This window comes from Rattus norvegicus, chromosome X, assembly GCF_036323735.1.
Source record: "Rattus norvegicus strain BN/NHsdMcwi chromosome X, GRCr8, whole genome shotgun sequence".
Classification (NCBI taxonomy): Eukaryota; Metazoa; Chordata; class Mammalia; order Rodentia; family Muridae; genus Rattus; species Rattus norvegicus.
Genome location: NC_086039.1, coordinates 76,193,013 through 76,213,447, shown reverse-complemented (window position 1 = coordinate 76,213,447; position 20,435 = coordinate 76,193,013). Strand labels below are relative to the sequence as shown.

The 20,435-nt window shown below is 39.1% G+C and overlaps 1 protein-coding gene across 4 annotated transcripts in view; it reads right to left on the bottom strand.

Moving 5' to 3' along the window:
- The window catches only part of P2ry10 (P2Y receptor family member 10), a 95,933-nt gene that overhangs the window by 66,549 nt on the left and 8,949 nt on the right, over positions 1-20,435 (bottom strand). Inside the window, exon 1 of one of the 4 annotated variants that reach the window (XM_039099736.2) lies at positions 18,979-19,077. The exons of 1 other annotated variant lie outside the window; for it this stretch is intronic. The gene's annotated coding sequence lies outside the window, so the exon portion shown is untranslated. Of the gene's footprint in view, positions 1-18,978; positions 19,078-20,435 lie in introns of those variants that run through there. 2 more of the 4 variants (XM_063280021.1, XM_039099737.2) reach the window with 2 other exon arrangements.

The following is a 20,435-nucleotide window of genomic DNA, read 5'->3' as shown; positions in this document are numbered from 1 at the left end:
AGCTGCCATGTCCAGAAGACTATTTTGTTCCTGACCTCCTAGAAATCCAGCTCATTAAAATTTTTCCACAATAGTCCCTGAGCCAGTGGGTTAAGCAAGAATGTAGGTTTTCCATTTGTGGATGGGCACCTCACTGACATTCTCTGTACTTTGATCAGTTGTGAGTTTCTTTTTTTATTAATTTTTTCAATTAATTATTCCATTCATTTACATCTCAAATGATATTCCACTTCCAAGTTACCCCTCCATAACAACCCCATCACACATCTGCCCTCTCCTCCCTCCCCTTTGCCGTTATGAGGGTGCTCCTCCACCCATTCACCCTCTCCTACCCTACCACTCCAGCATCCCCCTACACTGGGGCATCAAACCTCCCCAAGATCAATGGCCTCCCCTCCCATTGATGTCAGAGAAGGCCACCCTCTGCTAAATATGTAACTGGAGCCATGGATTCCTCTGTGTTTCTGAATTAACCATCATCCAATGTAGAATATTTTTGACAGTATTTTGATTATCTTATTGAATTTTTTCCTTTTTTATTTTTGTTTTGTACTTCTTGTCTTTTTAAACTTTTGATTGATTCTTTGTGAGTTTCATATCATGCATGCCAGTTCTGCTCATCTCCCTGTTCCCTCATATCTGCCCTTCAACCCTTGCAACCTCCCCCATAAAATAACACACACACACACACACACACACACACACACACCACCACCACCACCACCACCACCACCACCAACAACAACAACAACAACAACAGCAACAGCAACAGCAACAGCAACAACAACATATAAAGCATCTCATTATGGAAGTTGTAGTATGCCATAGTGTGTCCCAAAGTATATTGCTCTGTCCACACATCTTAATTGCAAGTGTTTATTGCATTGAGTCATTAGTCTGATTGGAGATCTCTGGCTTGTGTGACACCATCGATATTGGATCCTTATTGGGGGTCCTCCCGGTTATCCTGTTGTTGCCCTGTGCTGTGGAGATTCTGCAGCTTTGGAACAGCAGTTCTAACCCTTTCATGCACCTCAAACTTTCTCAGATCATATAGAATGGGTGTGGTCAAATTAAGAGCCCTAGATATGGGCCTGGGTGAGAACCAAGTCTTCCTTACCAAAACAAGCAAGGTAAGCTCTCCAATATTGCTCTGACTAGGCCACATGATGCAGCCATTGACAGGAGGCAAGGTCAGCTTTTCTGCTCTCATGCCCTCGAGGCTGGCTCACCGGCACCCAAGCCTCCAGAGCAAGCTCTACTGTGCTACCAAGTCAAGATGTGGCTGGCTCTTCCAAGTTCTGCAGTGTGTGAGGGGCTGGGTCCTGCTCTCACACCCTTGGAACTCACCCTCACCATCAGGTCAACAGTTAATTATGTTGCCCAGACAGGGTGCATAGCCTACTTTCCTGAGTACTACAGTCAATGAGGGCTTAGTGGTAACTCTCCTGCTTTTATTTCTTATGACTCCAGGGCCAACTCTTCCAGCTACAGCAGATGGGAAGTTGGGGACTGAGAGGGCATCACCCCTATAACCATGCCACCTCATGTCAGAGTGGCAAGTGGCGAGGCCAGCTCTCCCTAGCTCTGTTCTCAGGGTTCTCTCACATGCTCCTGCTAGACTAGGGCCAACACTACTGTGCTGCCTGGATAAGGTGCAAGGCCCACTTTTTTGAGTTCATTACCCTGTGAGCCGCTATCCTCACTGCCAGAGATGGTGAGGGAAGGATAATCTTTGTGCCCATACCCCACAGCAGGGGTCAGTTCTCTGATACTCATGCCCTAGGGGCCAGCTTACTCACACCAGGTCACCAGGGCCAGCTTCACTGTGCTGCTTGCTTGAGGTTCTCCCATGTGTTGCTGCTGCTGCTGAGGGATAGGGCCAACTCACCTAATGAGGGGCCAGGATAGTCATGCACAGCCCCTGGATACACATGTGGTCCTCAGAAGCTGCTCTGACCAGGGACCTCCTCACCTTCTTTAGTGGTAATATGAGCTAAGGACATCCACATGGACATCTGCTGTTCCACAGCCATGGTCTCAAACATGGTCCTCAGCAGCAGCTCAGGCTGAGACCTCACCATAACCCTACGTAGTGGAGATGGCCACTCACAACTGGCTATTCCACTCCACTCTGGAGTCTCTAGTCCCTTCTCTCTTTGTACTGCCCAAGCTACTCCACTTCACTTTCTCTTCCATCTGACCACCAAATACTCATACATTGTGATGACTCCTGCTGCAGGCTAGCTACATGGCTGGCAGGTCCAGGAGGAACATCCTCCATTCTTTTTTTTTTCTTTTTTCTTTTTTCCTTTTCTTTTTCTTTCTTTTTTTTTTTAATTAACTTGAGTATTTCTTATTTACATTTCGAGTGTTATTCCCTTTCCCAGTTTCCGGGCAAACATCCCCCTAATCCCTCCCCCTCCCCTTCTTTATGGGTGTTCCCCTCCCCATCCTCCCCCCATTGCCGCCCTCCCCTCAACAATCACGTTCACTGGGGGTTCAGTCTTAGCAGGACCCAGGGCTTCCCCTTCCACTGGTGCTCTTACTAGGATATTCATTGCTACCTATGAGGTCGGAGTCCAGGGTCAGTCCACGTATAGTCTTTAGGTAGTGGCTTAGTCCCTGGAAGCTCTGGTTGCTTGGCATTGTTGTTCATATGGGGTCTCGAGCCCCTTCAAGCTCTTCCAGTTCTTTCTCTGATTCCTTCAATGGGGGTCCTGTTCTCAGTTCTTGCTGTGTGGTATGGCAGTAAGTGGCAACAAGTCTACAGCCCACCTGTGCCATGGCCTGAAGATCAGGTCTGTAGATGGCATGGCACTCCACAGGTCTCTGTCTGTCTGCCTCCTCCCACATTGTGCTGCCTGGATTTTATTTGATTTTATGAGTCCTATGAATAAGACAACTTTGAACATGAAGCCAGACATCAAGCTAAGATAGAGAAAGAACTGCCATATACTTTGCCCTTGACTGATATAAGAATAACACCAATAAGATGTCTCTTTGCCCATTCCCAGAATTGCTTCTTTGTTTTTAAAACCTTTTCATCTTTATTCTCCTCCTTACATTTACCTAAATTTCTTTTTAAACTTCTAATTATTGGGAAATACTTTATCTTTTCTTCTTTTTCTTTTTTATCTTTTCAAGCTCTTGATCTTTTCTCTTCTTCCCTATAACAAATCATTTCCACCTCTCTTGCTTTTAACTTATTTAACCTTGCCTCTACTTTTCTTTCATCCCTCCTTCTATCCTTTATCACACTGATTTACTGTTTCTTCATTAATCCTAAATCATTTTTAATATTCTACATTAGTATTTATATTTGCTAACTTGTGGTTATTTGGTGATATGTCTTTATTTAAGTTTATTTCTGAATTTTGTACATTTTGATGTTTGTGCTGTTACTGTAATTTGTATTTAATTCTGTGAGCAGTACTGGATATTGACTGCTCAACACAAAGTTACTTAATAAGATGTTCCCCATATAAAACTGGAACAGTTATTCAAACTAATATATTGCATGTTTTAATATAGAAATACAAGAAACATGAAAAGGCAAGATACCATAACTCTTTAAAAGAATATAACTCTTCAAAGACTGAATTAAATGTTTCTGAAACAGAATTCTAGTAATTACTTGTAAAAGACATTAATTACCTCAAAGAAGATATAAACAAGTGGATGAACTCAATGCAAGACCTAGAGAGGAAAGTCAGCCACACAGGAAGAAAAATCAGGCAAGTGGATAAAAAAAATCACCAATATGAATTTTAAAAGTTAGCAAATTGAAATGCATGCTGAAAGAGACCGGATATAGATCTCTTCTGAGAGACACACCCAGAGCATGTCCAATGCAGAGGTCAATGCTAGCAGCAAGCCACCGAACTGAGAATAGGACCCCCTTGGGGGGAATTAGAGGAAGGACTGAAAGAGTTGAAGGAGCTTGCAACCCCATAAGAACAACAATGCCAACCAACCAGAGCTCCCAGGGACTAAACCACTACTGAAAGTCTATACATGGACTGACCCAGGGCTCCAACTGCATATGTAGCAGAGAATAACCTTGTTGGGGCACCAGTGGAAGGGGAAGCCCTTGGTCCTGCCAAGGTTGGACCCCCAGTGCAGGGGAATATGGGGGGGGGCAGTAAGGGGAATGTATGGAGGGAATACCCATATGGGGGAGGGGGAAGAGATGGGGGCTAATGGACAGGAAACCACTGGGAAAGGGAATAACGTTTGAAATGTAAGTAAAGAAATATTTCTAATAAAATAAAAAAGATATAAGAAAAAAATTATGAACTAAAAAGTTAGCAAATTGAAAGGAAAAACAAGCAAGAAAATTGAGATTATGAAATTAAATACATGGAAATATTAGAAATTAACAACTCAACAAGCTCAGTAAAAAACCACAGTCCAACCTGGGCTGTGGTGGTGTATTCTTTTAATCCTAATACTTAGGAGGCAGAGGCTTGTAGATCTTTATGAATTCAAGGTCAGACTGGTCTACAGAGTAACCACAACAGTCAAGTATTTAAAAGGAAATCCTTTCTCAAAACAAGCAAACAAAAAACAATAACAACAACAACAACAACTGCAGTGGAAAACATTACAAACAGACTTTTATCAAGCAAAAGAAATAATGACAGAAATGGAGGGCAAGATGAAGAACAAACTCCAAACACAAGTAAGGAAAACATGTGAGCATGACCACAAAGAATTATAACAAACACATACAGAAAAAAATCCAATCAACAAATGAATTTCTGAATTGAAGAGTTAGTTCTAAGGAAGAAATACAAATGGCCAGTAAACATTTGAAGAAATGTCCACTATCTTAGCTAAATTTAGAATGCATCATGAAATGGAATCTGCTTTATTCAAAATGTACTTTCACAGAACTATCCAGAATAAAGTGCCCAAATATCTGACTACTGAAACCTCACCAAATTGCTAAACAAAAGGGAGCATCATAGGTGGATAAATGTTTAAGACATCAGATGAAGTTTTGAATAATGATAATGAAGAACTCAGCCATAGTCCAAGAATAACCCAAATTGAATAGCAACATGATCTTAACTCAGATTACCTACCTACTCTCAATTCACCTCGATGTAAAGGGAAGACCTCAGTGGCCCTACAGGGTTGAGTATATAATCTGTATGCATAAAGCCTAATGTTAAACTAGAGCATTTTCAAAGGTTTCTTTAAGCTTAAAAAGGAGAATTTTATTCTGAATTTCTCTGAAAGGAGTATTGGCTCTTAGCCTGCTTAACAATCATGGAAAGTAAAACTTATCACAGAGTGTGTCCAGTTATTAGCCTTCAATGACTCCATTCCTCTTGTGTGGTAGAGGGAGAGCGACAGATTTAGAGAAAGGTTAGTTTAAATGGTAATATAGTATTAAAGAGGAGAAAGGCAACCTTTGTGACTTTTTTCCTAGAAAGTCTGTGGATATAGACTGTGATGTTAGGACAGTGATTTGAACCTTCCTAATGCTGTGACCCTTTAATACAATTCCTTATATTGTGGTGATGCCCATCATAAAATTATTTGGCTGCACTCTGCAAATCAGTCTGGAGGTTCCTCAAAAAATTGGACATTGCACTAACTGAGGACCTAGCTATACCTGGGCATTTACCCAAAGGATGTTCCAACATACAACAAAGACACATGCTCCACTATGTTCATAGCAGCCTTATTTATAATAGCCAGTAGCTGGAAAGAACCCAGATGACCTTCAACACAGGAATGGATACAGAAAATGTGGTACATCTATACAATGGAGTACTACTCAGCTATCAAAAACAATGACTTCATGAAATTCATAGGCAAATGGATTGAACTAGAAAATATCATCCTGAGTGAGATAACCCAATCAGAAAAACACACATGGTATGCATTCACTAATAAGTGGATATTAGCCTAAAAGCTTGAATTACCCAAGATACAGTCCACAGACCACATGAACCTGAAGAAGGATGACCAAAGTGCAGATGCTTCACTCTTTCTTAAAAGGGGGAAAAATATTCATAGGAGGGAATATGGAGGCAAAGTTTGGAGCAGAGCCTGAAGGAACAGTCATTCAGAGCCTGCCCCACATGTGTATACAGCCCATATATATATATATATATATATATATATATATATACAGTCACCAAAACTAGATTAGATTGATGAAACTAAGAAGTGCATGCTGACAGGAACCTGATATAGCTGTCTCCTGAGCGGCACAGCCAGAACACGTCAAATATATAGGCGAATGCTAGCAGCAAAACATTAAACTGAGAACCGGATCCCCATTGGAGGAATTAGAGAAAGGTTTGAAAGAGCTGAAGGAACTTGCAACACCATAAGAACAACAAGGCCAACCAGCCAGAGCTCCCAGGGACTAAACCACTACCCAAAGACTATACATGAACTGACTCATGGCTCCAACTGCATATGTAGCAGAGGATGGCCTTGTTGGGCATCAATGGAAGGAGAAGCCCTTGGTCCTCCAAAGACTGGACCCCCAGTGTAGAGGAATGTCGGGGGGAAGGAGGGGGGTCAATGGGGAGGTGAACACCCTTATAGAAGAAGAGTAGGAGGGTGGGATAGGAGGCTTATGTCTGGGAAACCAGGAAAGGGAATAACATTTGAAATGTAAATAAAAAATATCCAATAAAAGAAAAAATATAAAAAATATTTGGTTGCCACTTCATAACTGTAATTTTGATACTGCTATGAATTGTAATATAAGTATTTTATATGTAAAATATCTGGTATGTGACACACACCCCAGAAAAGAATCATGACCCAGAGGTTGAGAATCACTTTGATATGAGCTCACTGACTAAATCCAATACTTGTACATTACAATCCAATACAAGTGAACATTGAAAAAAATGAATCTTACCACCACAAATACAATGCTATTAAAGATGAAAAAAATTTGCTTTGTTGCAATGGGGCAATTCTACCAGAGCATGGCGTTAGAAATGTATAGAAAAACTCTAGGTCATGTTCCTCATTTTAGGCCATCTTCCAGAAAGTTAATAGTGAAGTGGATTGCCCAATTCAAATGGCTCTTACATTGTCAAGCTGATTGTTCAATTTCCCGAACTTTCACCAATTGACTTCATTGTTTGTGATTAACATACTGTTTGGTTTTGCAAGTTGTCTGGATACCAAAATATCCCTACCAATGATTGACCCTTCTTTCACTGGTACACTCCATCTTTCTTCTTGTGGTCTCTTTTTCTATTAAACGCTTTTGTGGTTCTATTATATAATTATCTAACAACAATTATCTGATGGAATTTTTTTATCAGATTCTCATCTCTTTTCTCAGTCAAATTCATCCAGTAGGATCTAAGACTAACAAACATTTCATTCTCTAATCACTACTTTCCTTACTGGCATTTTCTCCACAATTCCATCTCAAATTTCTAACCTGTTCACTCCAAAATCTCTAATATCTCTTCACCAGAGTCTATCCAATCCTTCTTCGTTTTCCTTTTAACGTTATTCATTGGTAGAACTCCTTGGGAATTATCTTCCCTTCTGAAAGAAGAATATAAGATCTTTTCACTCTGATGGAAACCAGGCTCTCCTTAACTAGGATTGGTGTCTGAGGAAAAAGAAACACAGTATTCAAGAAAGGAAAAATAGTTCTTGGGAAGAAAGACAAAGTCTAGGCAATCTGAGTTGCAATCAAATGGCCACTGCACTTAGTTTTCCAAAGCCACATTTGTGTGCAGTTTTTAGTTCATAAATTTATTTTCTATATTGCTTATTGGTAACAGCGCCTCTGTATCCTCTCCATGCACTAGGTGGCAGTGCAATGATAAAAGAAGAGAAAGGAAAATTCAGAAACAGAGGTCTGTACAGAGAACACACTTTCGAGACTCTTCATTAAGAAGGTGCCTTTGCAAAGTCACAAGGAGTTTAGTTCAATTGCCTATTAACGTACTTGTCCACCCACTTCAGCCTCCCATTCTCCCCAGTCTCTCAGTCACTCTAGCTTTAAATACTTGGAATTTTATTTCTTTTCCAGTCACCCCAACCCTCCTTTTTACCAAAATACTTAAACTCTCCCTTCTTTGTCTTTCTGTTGACAAACGACACTCCCAGCAACTCCCTAAATCAGTGTACTACATTAGAGTACTTATTGAAAAGCACACACACACACACACACACACACACACACACACACACACACACACACACACACAAAACCACCTTCGAAAACATATGGTCTTCAAATTTACCTGGAAAGTTTGTGTCAAATGGTATTCCTCATTGTCTATACTCAGCTGCCTTTCTTCTTCCTTCAAATGGAAATCAATAAAGACATCCTACAACCAAGGCTTCTGCTTTCTACAGAAAATCTGACCTCTATTTCATGGAGAAAAGTTATTGTATCATGAAAGAATGTTTGATCCTACATACCTGTTGTTGTTGTTGTTGTTGTTGTTGTTGTTGTTGTTGTTGATGATGATGATGATAATGATGATGATGATGATGATGATGATGATGATGATGATAGCTATTCCTAATTCATTTCTTTTCCTCCTCCTGTCTACTGTTCCTCCAAAGTGTACTGTTCAGGCTATTCCCATTTATAAGCTCGGTAATGTTCTCTAGTCTCTACTTAAAACCTAACCCCAAATTAGAACCGACTAAATCTATTTGCTTCCTTTGGCCCTCTTTTTAATCATCCATTTCTATTCAGTCTGCTATCTTAAGGCATGAAAACAGAATTGACTTAATTACCATCAGCTGTACTGAACATTAAACAGTGCTCTTGGTGTACTTTGCCTTCTTTATGTATCACAAAGTTATGAAGCAAATGCCTGTACTCATCATCGTTTTAAAGATGAAAAAAGGAAGACACAGAGCTAGGGTCATCTAGCTCATATCTAGATAGCAAAGTTAGTTTTGAGGTCCAGATTATCATAGTGAAGATACTACATTAACAACCACTGTTGTGTGCTATCAAAGTTATACAAATGTCTACAATTCTTCTTCCATTTATACCCATACTTTTCAAAAAATTATTTTCATTGTCTTTCCTATTGTCTTTCTATTGGTAACCTTTTATGATTAGGGGGTTCTACCTTATAAGGACATCAGAACTCTTCTGGTAAGTTGTGAACGAATCTATCAGACACTTTCCTATCACCCATCTCTGAATATTTTATTGGTCATTTCCTTGCCAGATCTCTGTTCTCCATGGCCACCAGATGTTTTTCAGATGTTGCTCTTTCTTCCTGTGCTTCCTTTCATTTTCCTTTATCAAGTTAGATAATTCTAAGTCCATTTTCTAAATTAAGCTTTGCTTTATTTCCCTCAATCAATCACTCAATTAAAGTGTATCCACAATATCTATTGGAGGATATCTTGTGGGAAATGGAGCCATGTGTTCTATGTTTGATGTTTTGCTAATATTGCCAGTGTGCTGGCAAGGGGTGTGAAATTATTGTGATGGTAAGTAAACAAAGAAAAGTCCAGAATTCTCCGGGTTTTGTTGTTGTTGTTGTTGTTGTTGTTGTTGTTGTTGTTTGTTTGTTTGTTTGTTTGGTATCCATTTGTTTGTTTGTTTTTTGCACACATTGAAGTAAGTCACTGAACTTTTCTGGGTTCAACTTCTCAATACCCCACAACATAACAAAAAAAAGGAAGCAGAATTTAAAGCCCCTGTTACCTCACAAGAACTAGTAAATTAGTGTAGAAAGCAGATTGGAGGTCATCCACCTCCAGGTTTGGATCTTCCTTCTCACTTTCTCTAGTTGTTGGCCGTGGGGAAAATCGCTGATTTTAGCCTCAGCTTTCTAGTGTATAATGCGCTTTGCAATGTGGTTATGGCGTACCTTATTTAGTTAAGCTTACAATTTTGAAGCATCTGAGTACAAAGATTCTTTCACTGTATTGAAATTATTTCCTCATAAGTGTATCTGTCTTCCTTGAGTAAAACTAAGGAAGGAATAAGAGCTGAAATCCATTCCCAATTGGAAACAAAATTATTTCCTACATTCTCTGTCTTCAATGTATATGCATGGTATCTCTCTAGTGTGATTTCTATTACAGGCCTGGAAATAAAGTGAGTAGATTTAAAACAAAGAAAACAACACGTAATCCTAAACCTTTAGAGCTGAAACAAGAAGGAGCTATCACTAGTGTGTGAATTCTTGTTTTCTATCTCAACTGCTCAGATGAGAGAACCAAGCCTCAGTATACTTACGTGACTTTCCTAAAACTTAGTAGGTAGTAAAGCGCAGGTACACAATTCAAGTTCATTTACGTTTGAATTCTAATCCACACTACTTGGGCTGGAGATTCATTTCCCCAACTTTCCATATTTCATGGTCCTTCTCTCTATGGCATTTCTCTCCTTGGCCATACTGTCTCTAGAGGTGTACACTGTTGTTCTGATGACTTCATTCTTTGCTGCTTCTCTCTTTATTTGCCTTGCTTTGGAGAAGTCTCTGCTAAGAAACCTAGCTTCTTGGAACATCCTTACTAATGAATCCACTTTAGGTGTGAAGAGTAGCTCAGTCAAGCCATTACTTATTTTTCAAGTGTCAAAAATAAACCCTCTTCACAATGAGGATCTTCGATGACCTCAGCTAGCCACACTGGCCAGACCTGAAAATCACTAGTTTGTATCACATTGTCACTGATGATGAAGTTGTACACACAGTGTGCTAGACTTCCCCTGTTAGGCATCCAAATATATTCTTGCAATATAGACAATGAAGGTTTCTTTCCTCATTCCCGTTCAACTATTTTACATAAAAATATAAAAAGGAGTCTCAAGCATCTGGCAGACCCATCCAAAATGCCTGGGAACATTATGTTTTGTGTTCAAAACTAGAAACAAAACCCAGATGGCTTTCACTACAAACAGTTCCCTCATCTTCACTTCTCCAGGCCATAATTAGGCTCATGGTTGTCAGAGGTACTACCTCCAACTGACAAAGCAGAGGCGTTTGGATAATTTCTCTGGCTGGTCTTTTGCTGGCTGTTCTTGTAATGTGCTTGATGGTTGACATTAGCCAGAGAGTCACCTCTACAAGTCATGGTGACCTCTACTGATTATGATTATGCTACCTTCATCTTCTCAAAAATTCTGTTTCCTAAAAGTCAGTTAAGCTCTTCTCCTGCTTTTGAGAATGAGCAGTTAAGTGCACAGACAATCATGCTGAGACTTGCCTTGAAACTTATATTGGTGGAATGACCGGAGGGCAGACAGGGGTGGCTGTTAATATATAGACTAGAGCCAGGAAACAAATTGACTCGTGTGGTAAATAGCCCTTTTGACCTTGTACTCATTAACTCCATACTTTAAATTCTGACCCACAAGAGCCAGATCTCCTTCAAAAGTAGTGAAGAAACTTCTAATCTCTAAAGAATGCAACAGATTATCCCTATAATTTGTGTACATTTTGTCGCCATGGATAAATGATACACAACTATGCCAAGCCAGATTCTATTGCTGATCCATTTTCACTAGAATCCTGGAATGCTAAATTGGAAAGGAGTAGGACGGATTATCTTGTTCAACCCCCTGATTTTATAGTTGAGGAATAAAGGCCACAAAAGGAAATAGTTTGTCCAAATTATACATCTAGTTAGTGGCAGCATCAGGAAAAGGCTAATGTCTCTAGATAGTTTATACTTTAATACATCAACGATATTGCATTTCAGTACAATGTCCCTTTATGTGAAGAGGACAGAGAGTGATGTTGAAGTATATATTATGTCTTACTGTGCCCTGGAGGAGAAAAGGTATTACAGAGACCTGTGAGGATTTTGGGGTGAGCAGACTGCCTCAAGCAACCTGAGGAATTTATATCTCATTGTTCTGTAACTTATGTATAGGGAATTTCATAACACTTAGAGGACAAAAGTTCTGGGTTAACTTCAAGTTTAGGATTACTTTATAAGAAGAAGAGGAGAAGAAAAGGCCATTAAAAATAGAATGTCACCAATGCCATAACTTTCTCTAGAAGTGACCAAAGCTGTAAGCATCATTGCATATGGCTCTTTCTCCCAAATGTCATCAAACAATAATGGCATCCCTAGCGGGGATTTTTTAAAAGTCTATTTGCCCTGATGCTAGAAATTGATGAATATAAATTATGTAAGACTCTCTAATGTACCTTCACTCCCAATTAACTAAGACAGGTTCAAATAATAAAAGAAATATAATTTATTTCACAGTTATTTCTTATCTGAAACCATCTGTGTCCCATTTAGTCTAACACTAATTAGTCACCCAATGTTTTCACTGTTCTCTATGGCTTGCTCTCACATGTTGTTATAATGGAAAAACTAGAAATTGAATGGCAGAAGAGAGGAAATGTGCATAACCCCAGTACAAGTACCCTGGAGGATAATGGTTTTGTCAATTTTGTTCAGAGATTTATCACCTAATTCACCATGAGGGACACAGCAAATGTTCAATTAATATTTATTAAATGACTAATTATAAAAGATGAATGGCCTATGTAAATCACAGTGCTAGTTAACATAATTTTTGGCAGCAGGCAATGCAGTTTCTCTTGAAATCGTTGTAACTTGAAAAGTACTGTCAGTAAAGAGTCAAACCAAGTGATGTTGAAGAAACTTTAAGCTTTATGGATGTATAAAATCATGGTAATGGTTGCAACCTCAATGCTTAGCACAAAACCTGGAACATAGTAAGATATTCACTAAATATTTACCAAGTGTTTACTGCCTGAACAAATATCTAGGGAGCTAGAGGACCAGTAAATTAGAGAATCATTTCTGACTTTGAGTTTTATTGAAAAGAAATGCCATTGCCAAAATGCCATGGAGAGAGTAATTAGTCCCATTTTCAAAATGCGGATCTACAAGTGTAGCAGGGTCTTTGGACTTCACAGTGGCAGTTGCAATGACACATACTATAGTGTTTCTAGCAGTGATTCTTGCTGCCTTTATAAAGGGAAAGGGACAGATATTTGGGGATGCTCCACATGGTACTGGAACTGTGAAAGTGTATTTGCATGCAAATATAAGGAGAAAAAAATTCAAACCAAATAGAAAGAAATAAAAAGAGGAATCTACACAAAAGTTTAAAAAAGAGTAATAATAAAAAGTAAAATAAAATTTTGAGAAAAGGTCATGGAAACATAGTTAGAAATGGATTTCCAGAGTTTTAGGAAGAAATGAAAATCTAAATTTTCCTAGATGGATTTCAGTGGAAGGTAACTGATCTCGAAAGTTTTCTTGGGAGACAGGGCAGCATGATCTTAAGTGGCCCCAACATTGAGAACAGTTCCTACATTTGAATCCAGCCTCTACTGTTGACTACATTGTGACCTTGGACAAGGTTCTGACCTTCATGGCTATTTCTTCATTCTAAAAACAGGTATCAATAAACAGTACTTACTGTATGAGATTATTATAAGGATTCAAAGAGTTAAGTTGTATAAGGCATTCAGTAAACATTAGCTAAGATTACTGCATAGGCAGTGAGGAAATGGAAGCAATGAGTCTTCTGGCAATAAAGAAAACAAACAGGCCAAGGGAAACAAAATCTTGGAAGTGGTGATTATGTTTATTGCCTTGATAGAAAAGTGTTATTAATACTCAAATTTATCAAACCATAATTATTAACTATATGCAGTTTATTTGTATATTAAACATACCTCAATTAAGCTGCAAAACCTAATGGATCGGAGAAGTAAGAAAAGCATAAAAAGATTAGAATGTAGTATAACTAAGCACATATGGTAACTACAGTCCAAGAAAGCTGCATCTAGGTGAGCAGTAGAATTAAATAACAGACAAGATTAAAATGTACAGTATATTATTCTTGAAGAAAAGAAGTCATGTAGAAGGGAAAGAGAGAATTCTAGGGTTATTTTCAAAGCCAATTTCCATCCAAAGGGCAGCCAATGAAGACACTTACAGCAGATGGCTTCGGTTTTCCCAGAGAAAAACATAGTCAAATATCAAAGGAAAGCAACCAGCACTGGATGCCCAGAGGCTCAGAATCAGTCTCCAGTCACAGAAAAGCAGGTGTACATAAGAAAAGTAAAGGACATTATTGGTGCCCCCATCTTAAAAAATAAGCAGATGCTCGCCCACTCATTTTTTGGCATAAGTGGAGCACTGGTTTTGCATGCCCAGGAAAAAAAAAAACACCATCCAACTGCCGGGAATTCATATGAAAGGACACTCTTTATAATGTTTCTCTGTATAGTAATTCATTGCATATGTCAAAGAGAATCGCAAGTCAGTCCAAGAAGACTCAATTAGAACCATATGGCTCGGGCAGTAAGGAACACTTGGCACGTTTTCTAAGTGAAATGCAGGTGTGTTAATTACCCTCCTTGGATCTTTGCCATTGTGGGCAATCCCTGGAGGAATACTTTGGAGGACATTTCAAAAGCTCACTGTTTAAAAGGTGGTCTACTTGTTTTTTCCTAAGTTTCCTGATTGCTAGCTGATTCTTGCTATTCTCCCTTGTTTCCTAAATCAGATTTTTCCACCTGGGTCATCTCCTTCCACTCAACCCTTGACAAAAAAATAACACAACAAATATGCATTTCTACGGCAACGATTTTATGGAAATCAATGTGATATGCTTGGGTGAGTGCGGGAATACATTGCAAATGTTTCTTCCAGGGAAAGATTTTCACTCAACCACACTAACATGCAATGGCAGAGTGAGATTAAGGTTTGTGTATACAAGGTCCACTTTATACAGCACACAATCACTCCTTGTTCAGTTTAATCTCTTACGATGAATGTACTCTCTCTGGTCAATGTCACTCTTCTGCTCAAAACTGTTCAGTGTCCCACTTCACTCACTCTGTTCAGCTTTTTAATTGGGTGCCCTTACAATCTGCACCCACATCTTTCCTCCTGCTGCATCCTCCCATGTTGTGCACAAACAGAAATACACACTATATTCTAAACTTCCTCACCATTTCTTCATTTAGGCCATTCCCTCTGTCAAAAGGTCCCATCTGCCCTTCAGCTCTGTCCCTGCATGTGAATATTCTGTGATTATTGATGGCACGGGTCTATGTTCATCATCCATACAACACCTTCTGGAGCTCTATTTTCACACATCCTACACAAGCAAGATGTAAAATGAGATTTCTCTCTTCTATTCCCCTCCTGTTGCTTTCTTCCTTCCCTCAGACTCCCAGAGCAAGGGACCTGGATTTGTCTCGTATCAGTTATCCTTTCCCTTGTATCACGTGATTCTTCATGTACACGCCTTATGAAACCTTCTCTAGGGTGAAACTAGGAAGAACTGTTCTCATAGTCAGCCACATTAAAATATATCTCAATTGCTGACACAGACAACTGTAGAAACTACTGTTGAAATGAATGATAACCATGCCCCATCCAGTAATTTTCAAACTTTGATGTTAGCAGAAAACTGATTTTAAAAGTAAAAGAACACATGCAAACCAAATGCATATGATCAACATATAGCCTGGCTGAAGCTCACCAGCCAGTGCAGATTCTCATTCATTTCCTTCTCCCTGATGTTCATAGCAGATCCTGAGGTATTTAGGTAGGGTCTGCAGTGCTCCTAAAGTGCAATCTGAAGAACAATGACTTGAGTCAGAGGTTTCATTGCACAGTTCTGACCTTACAGGTCTCACTGCTTGTGATACGAATGATGCTTGAATCCTCTCTTTCGTCAAAATCAGTCACAAAATGAGGAAAAGAACTTTTTCATTGACCTTTTTCTACCTAAAGTTTTCCCCTTCAAATGCCGTCAGTAAACTCCCATAAAAACACAAACGTCCCTATAAGCGAGCTCGCCTAACTGGCTCTGCTGCACCACAACATTGGTCGTTCTCAGATTTCTGATGGACTTGAAGACTGATTATAGTCTCCTAGCCCACTCAGGCTATTTAATATTGAGAAAACACATTTGATTGGATAGTTTTCAGATAGTATACAAGCCAACCAAGACATAACATATAGATTTTAAGCCTTTCTTAAGTTAGGATAGATAACAGAGTGTTCTGTTTGACAAAAATGATGGACTGGATAGGCATATCTTATACTTTATAAATTACAGAATGGTAATAGTTGTGCTCAGCTTATATCTGAGAGAAGTTTTTTTTTTTATTTAGACAGAAAGGGTGAAATGTGGATTGATTCAAGTTTCTATATTCAAGTGAGGGCAGGCACAAAATAAGGTAAGGCCTGTGATTTGACACTGAAAAAGAAAGGCAGGGGGCCAGAGTTTTTGAAAGGCAAAAGACATAAGAGAAGAAGAGAAGATGGAGGAGGAGAAGGATGACCCACATTACCATGTAGCTTTAAATAGCCATAGGTAGCTATGAATATCTTACAAGGGTTACATTATTATGGGATAATTTGTCTTATCTAGGTGAACAGTTTATATCAATATCAATTGGCTCTGAGTTTACTGCGTGGACATTTTGTGGCATGAGAATTTACTGATATAAATCTGATTGAAAAATTACAAGCTCTAGAGTTTTGATTTTCCTGGGTTGCTGGGAATATGAACAGGGTCCACAGCAAAAGAGCCACAAGATAGGTGGTCTCTGGATGGGACTGGCATAGCACCGACCCACCTGGGGAACTAGATGGATGGTCACTGATGGGGCTAACCATGGAGGAGGAGAGACTGCTGCTGGGGCCATCAAGTAGCCGGTGGTAGCGTGAAATGGAAATTGGGAACTAATAGAGTCAGGTGGAGTTGTTTTGAGATCTCTGGGCCAGAGAGTCTGCCGAATCTGGTTGACTGACATAAAATAAATGTGTCAGCAATATCATGGTTTGGGTGTTTTATTTTTTAATACTTACCCCATACTGCAACAACAAGTTACTCAATTGGTCCAGCCGGAAACTTTAACTCCTCCACCTCTTTCATATGCTATATGAAATCTATCTACATACCTTAGATATTACCTTCTTAGTGCCTACCAAATCCCTCTTCTTACCTACAAGAACCATCCTGGTTCAAATAACTCCCAGCTATTTGCCAGTTAATCTGTCTCCATGATTCATAACAATATCCAGTTTACTCTACCTAATATTCAAAAGGGAATTTCCACGAACCTACTGTCATTTCTTTGATGCCTGCTGGGAAACTATGGGTAAAACACAGAATATCCCACTCTGTTCCCATGATTCAGTTCATTCTTCCATATTTTCAGAGGCCTTTATTCACCCTCAGGGTTATCAAAAGCAACATTCAATATCCATTCGCATGCTATATAAACACAGTGACACTTAAACAAGACTTGGGCAAATGCCAATTAAGATATTGAAGCCTTCCGAAAAGTAGGTGGACAGCCAACTACAGGGAGTTCCAGCCAGCACCAAACCACAGAGAACTTCTTAGTTCCAATGAAACGACATATTTTCTCACAAATGGCAGTTAGTAGAGAATCCTCAGGTGTTTCTATGCAATAGGAATCTATGGTCGAGATGAGTAGCCAGGATTGATACGACATGATAGGAAGTGAAGAACGGCATTCAAAAACAGACTATCATTCAGTCTTCAGTGTTGAATCAGGTTTTTTTCCATATGAATGGAAAATTCAATGTTTAGAAAAGCATGTTAAATGTATGGAAACATGCAGTTCATAGTAACAATGACTATAGTAAATGTGATTTGAGACTACATCTTGCCTTGATTTTTCCTTCGCGGATATTTACTGACAAACTGTATAGAAGGCTGTCTAGTACATTTAAGCAAAGTAAGTAGGCTAATTACCTATGGTTAGATTAGCAACTTCTCAACATAATTAAAAATAATCTAGTAAAAAACCCTCAATTTGTTGATCTGATAGAAAGAAAAATAGGAATAAGTTCAGAATTTGTTGTGGTGGTACTTGTTACCTATTCATTTCTCTCTCCTTTTGCATGTACAATAATGTCACATCATAGCAGTTCGAAAAAGTATAGTGACTGTGAAGGAATGAGTAAATGCCAGGCTCTCACTCAGAGCTGGTCTTTATCTAGAAACAAACCAAAACAAAAATAAATAAATAAATAAATAAATAAATAAATAAATAAAAGGATACATTTTGAATTGAGCAACTCTGTATAGGTTGCCTACCCTAAGATATCCAATGTCTTTATCCAAGCCATCAACATCACTGTTATATTACTGTGCATAGCCATTCTAGATAGTTTGTGCCTGGAATAACTTAAAGTTGAGGGTATCTTACATTAAAATGCCTTTTTACCATTTTTAATAAATTCATGCTATAAAATAACTACATTATATAAACATGCCGGTCCTGGGTCATGTTCACACATCTTTACTCCTACCCATTGCCTGACATGACACTGTTAGACTCACTTAACTGAATCTTAGATACTGCACAAAACTAACTTAAAGTAATTAAATTCGTCTTCATTTAGAAAAAGTTGAAACCCAAAGAAGGGAGGTAACTTATCCAAAGGCATGTGGATAAAACATTGTACATTCTGAAATAGTATAAAATTATTTAATAATAAAAATATTATTACAAGTACCACCAATTTTACTGCTGTAAATAAATCTAGGATTTAAAAACAACAACAAAAACTAAGTTCTTTTGAAACCCAGTCCAGTCTTCCAACTACTACATTAGGTGACTGCTATTTTCAAACAAAGAAACAAGACTTGAAGCTATAGGGGCTAAAATGGTACTAAACACTGCCCTTATGAATGAATCCTAAATAGAGTATTCCTAAACAAATTATGAAATTGTTGACCAATAGGCCATGGCATGATCTTCTCTCTTAGACTATATCCATCTCACCAGCCCCAAAACAGCAGGCCATCTATTCTGTGCAGAAGTTGGAGAGCTGTTCTGTTTTTACAGGTGAAGCATGATCAGAAACACTTCTGCCACTACAGCATAAGGATCTCTGACTGTACACTTCTGCCAGAAATGAAAGCAAAACGATGGCCTTAATGTGTTGCTATGTGGTGTTTTCTCTAGAAAAAGACACCATTCATCCATCTCAACTCACCTGACCACTGCTTTTCCTCTCGGTAGTCAGATTATGACTGGTGATGGAGCCAGTACAAGGGGGAAATCTGTCACTGCTCATGTGAAAGGTTGCATGGTTATTTTAGAGAAGTTAGCTGTCATTCTAGAAAAAAATAAACCTCATAACAACTCCACCTCTAGAATGACCTTCTGTGACACTCAACTTTGTCTTAGACACCTAATCCAGCTATGCAGAGACACGCAATTTCTAGAACTTTGTAGCAGTCTATAATTTTCAAATACCCTTCCCAAAGACCATGCTTTAGAAAAAAATATAGACAAAACATTAAATCAGTTAACCTAGTTCCTTGCTGTCCCATGGGAGGCCTCCTCCCTTCTATTGTATTTTTTTAATCTGGCTGTTTTGAAAAATCTATAGGTTCCTAAGTTCAAGATGTGAGAAAAAAAGGAAGAAACTGTGAAAAGCAGGAACAGCTTAAGGGAGTTGACTTGGGGCCCACTCCCAGGCAGAACTGCGTTGTGAAGTGATACCCTGCACCAAAAATACCTCCTCCCATGTTGCTCCATTGTTGTTCATGTTTTCACTTCACTTTGTCCCACAGTCAGAAAGTCCACCAAATGGAAATTCGCACGATCTAACAAAGAACCCTCTTTCAGTCATTTCTGGGAAGGTTCAGGAACTAGCCTTCATTTACTTGCAATTCTGAATGCATTAAATCACATTGCTTCCCTCCCAAACTGCTACTTCCTCACTGAGACCTATCACCCCAAGGGCAGAACAGCAAGAGAAACTCTGAATGTCAGAAGTATGGGAGGAATTCCTGACCATATAAACTTTAGGTGTGGATGGACAGCTTGTATTTCCTCCCTACCCTAATAGGGCACTCTGTGGAAAATTCTAAGCTGTTTAAAAATACTGGATAACTGTGTGATGGGGCTGGGAGAGAAGAAAAAGGGCCAGAAAGCTGGAGAATAGGAAATGCCAGCCTTCAAGTAGGACACAATGAGGAGATATTCCTTCTTCTACTTCTTTTGTCCATCCTTGGATCAATTTATGGTAATTTTGCTCAGGAGATATCCACCTTTCTTGTTGCGACAGGGTCTCTCACTGGCCTGGAATATACTGACTAACCTAGGGTTACTGATCATAGAGCTGAAAGGATTGATCTTTCTTCACATCCTGCTAGGAGTACAAGAGCATGCCATGTCGAGATCTTTTCTATGGCTCTAGGAGTCAAATTCAACTCCTCAGATTTGCATGGAAAGCTCTGAGGTATCTCTCCTCAGCCTCGATTTCTTAAGAGAAATCTTTATCCACTCACAAGGAGACAAGTAAAATTAACCCTGAGATAGGATGGAGATTAGTCAGATTTACAGAACCAAATCTAGTAGGCATAAAAGGACATAAAATACTGTTCTTAAAGAACACATAACTTGGGACTTTCTGGTGGCTATCCCCGGTTCCCCATCCTCCAC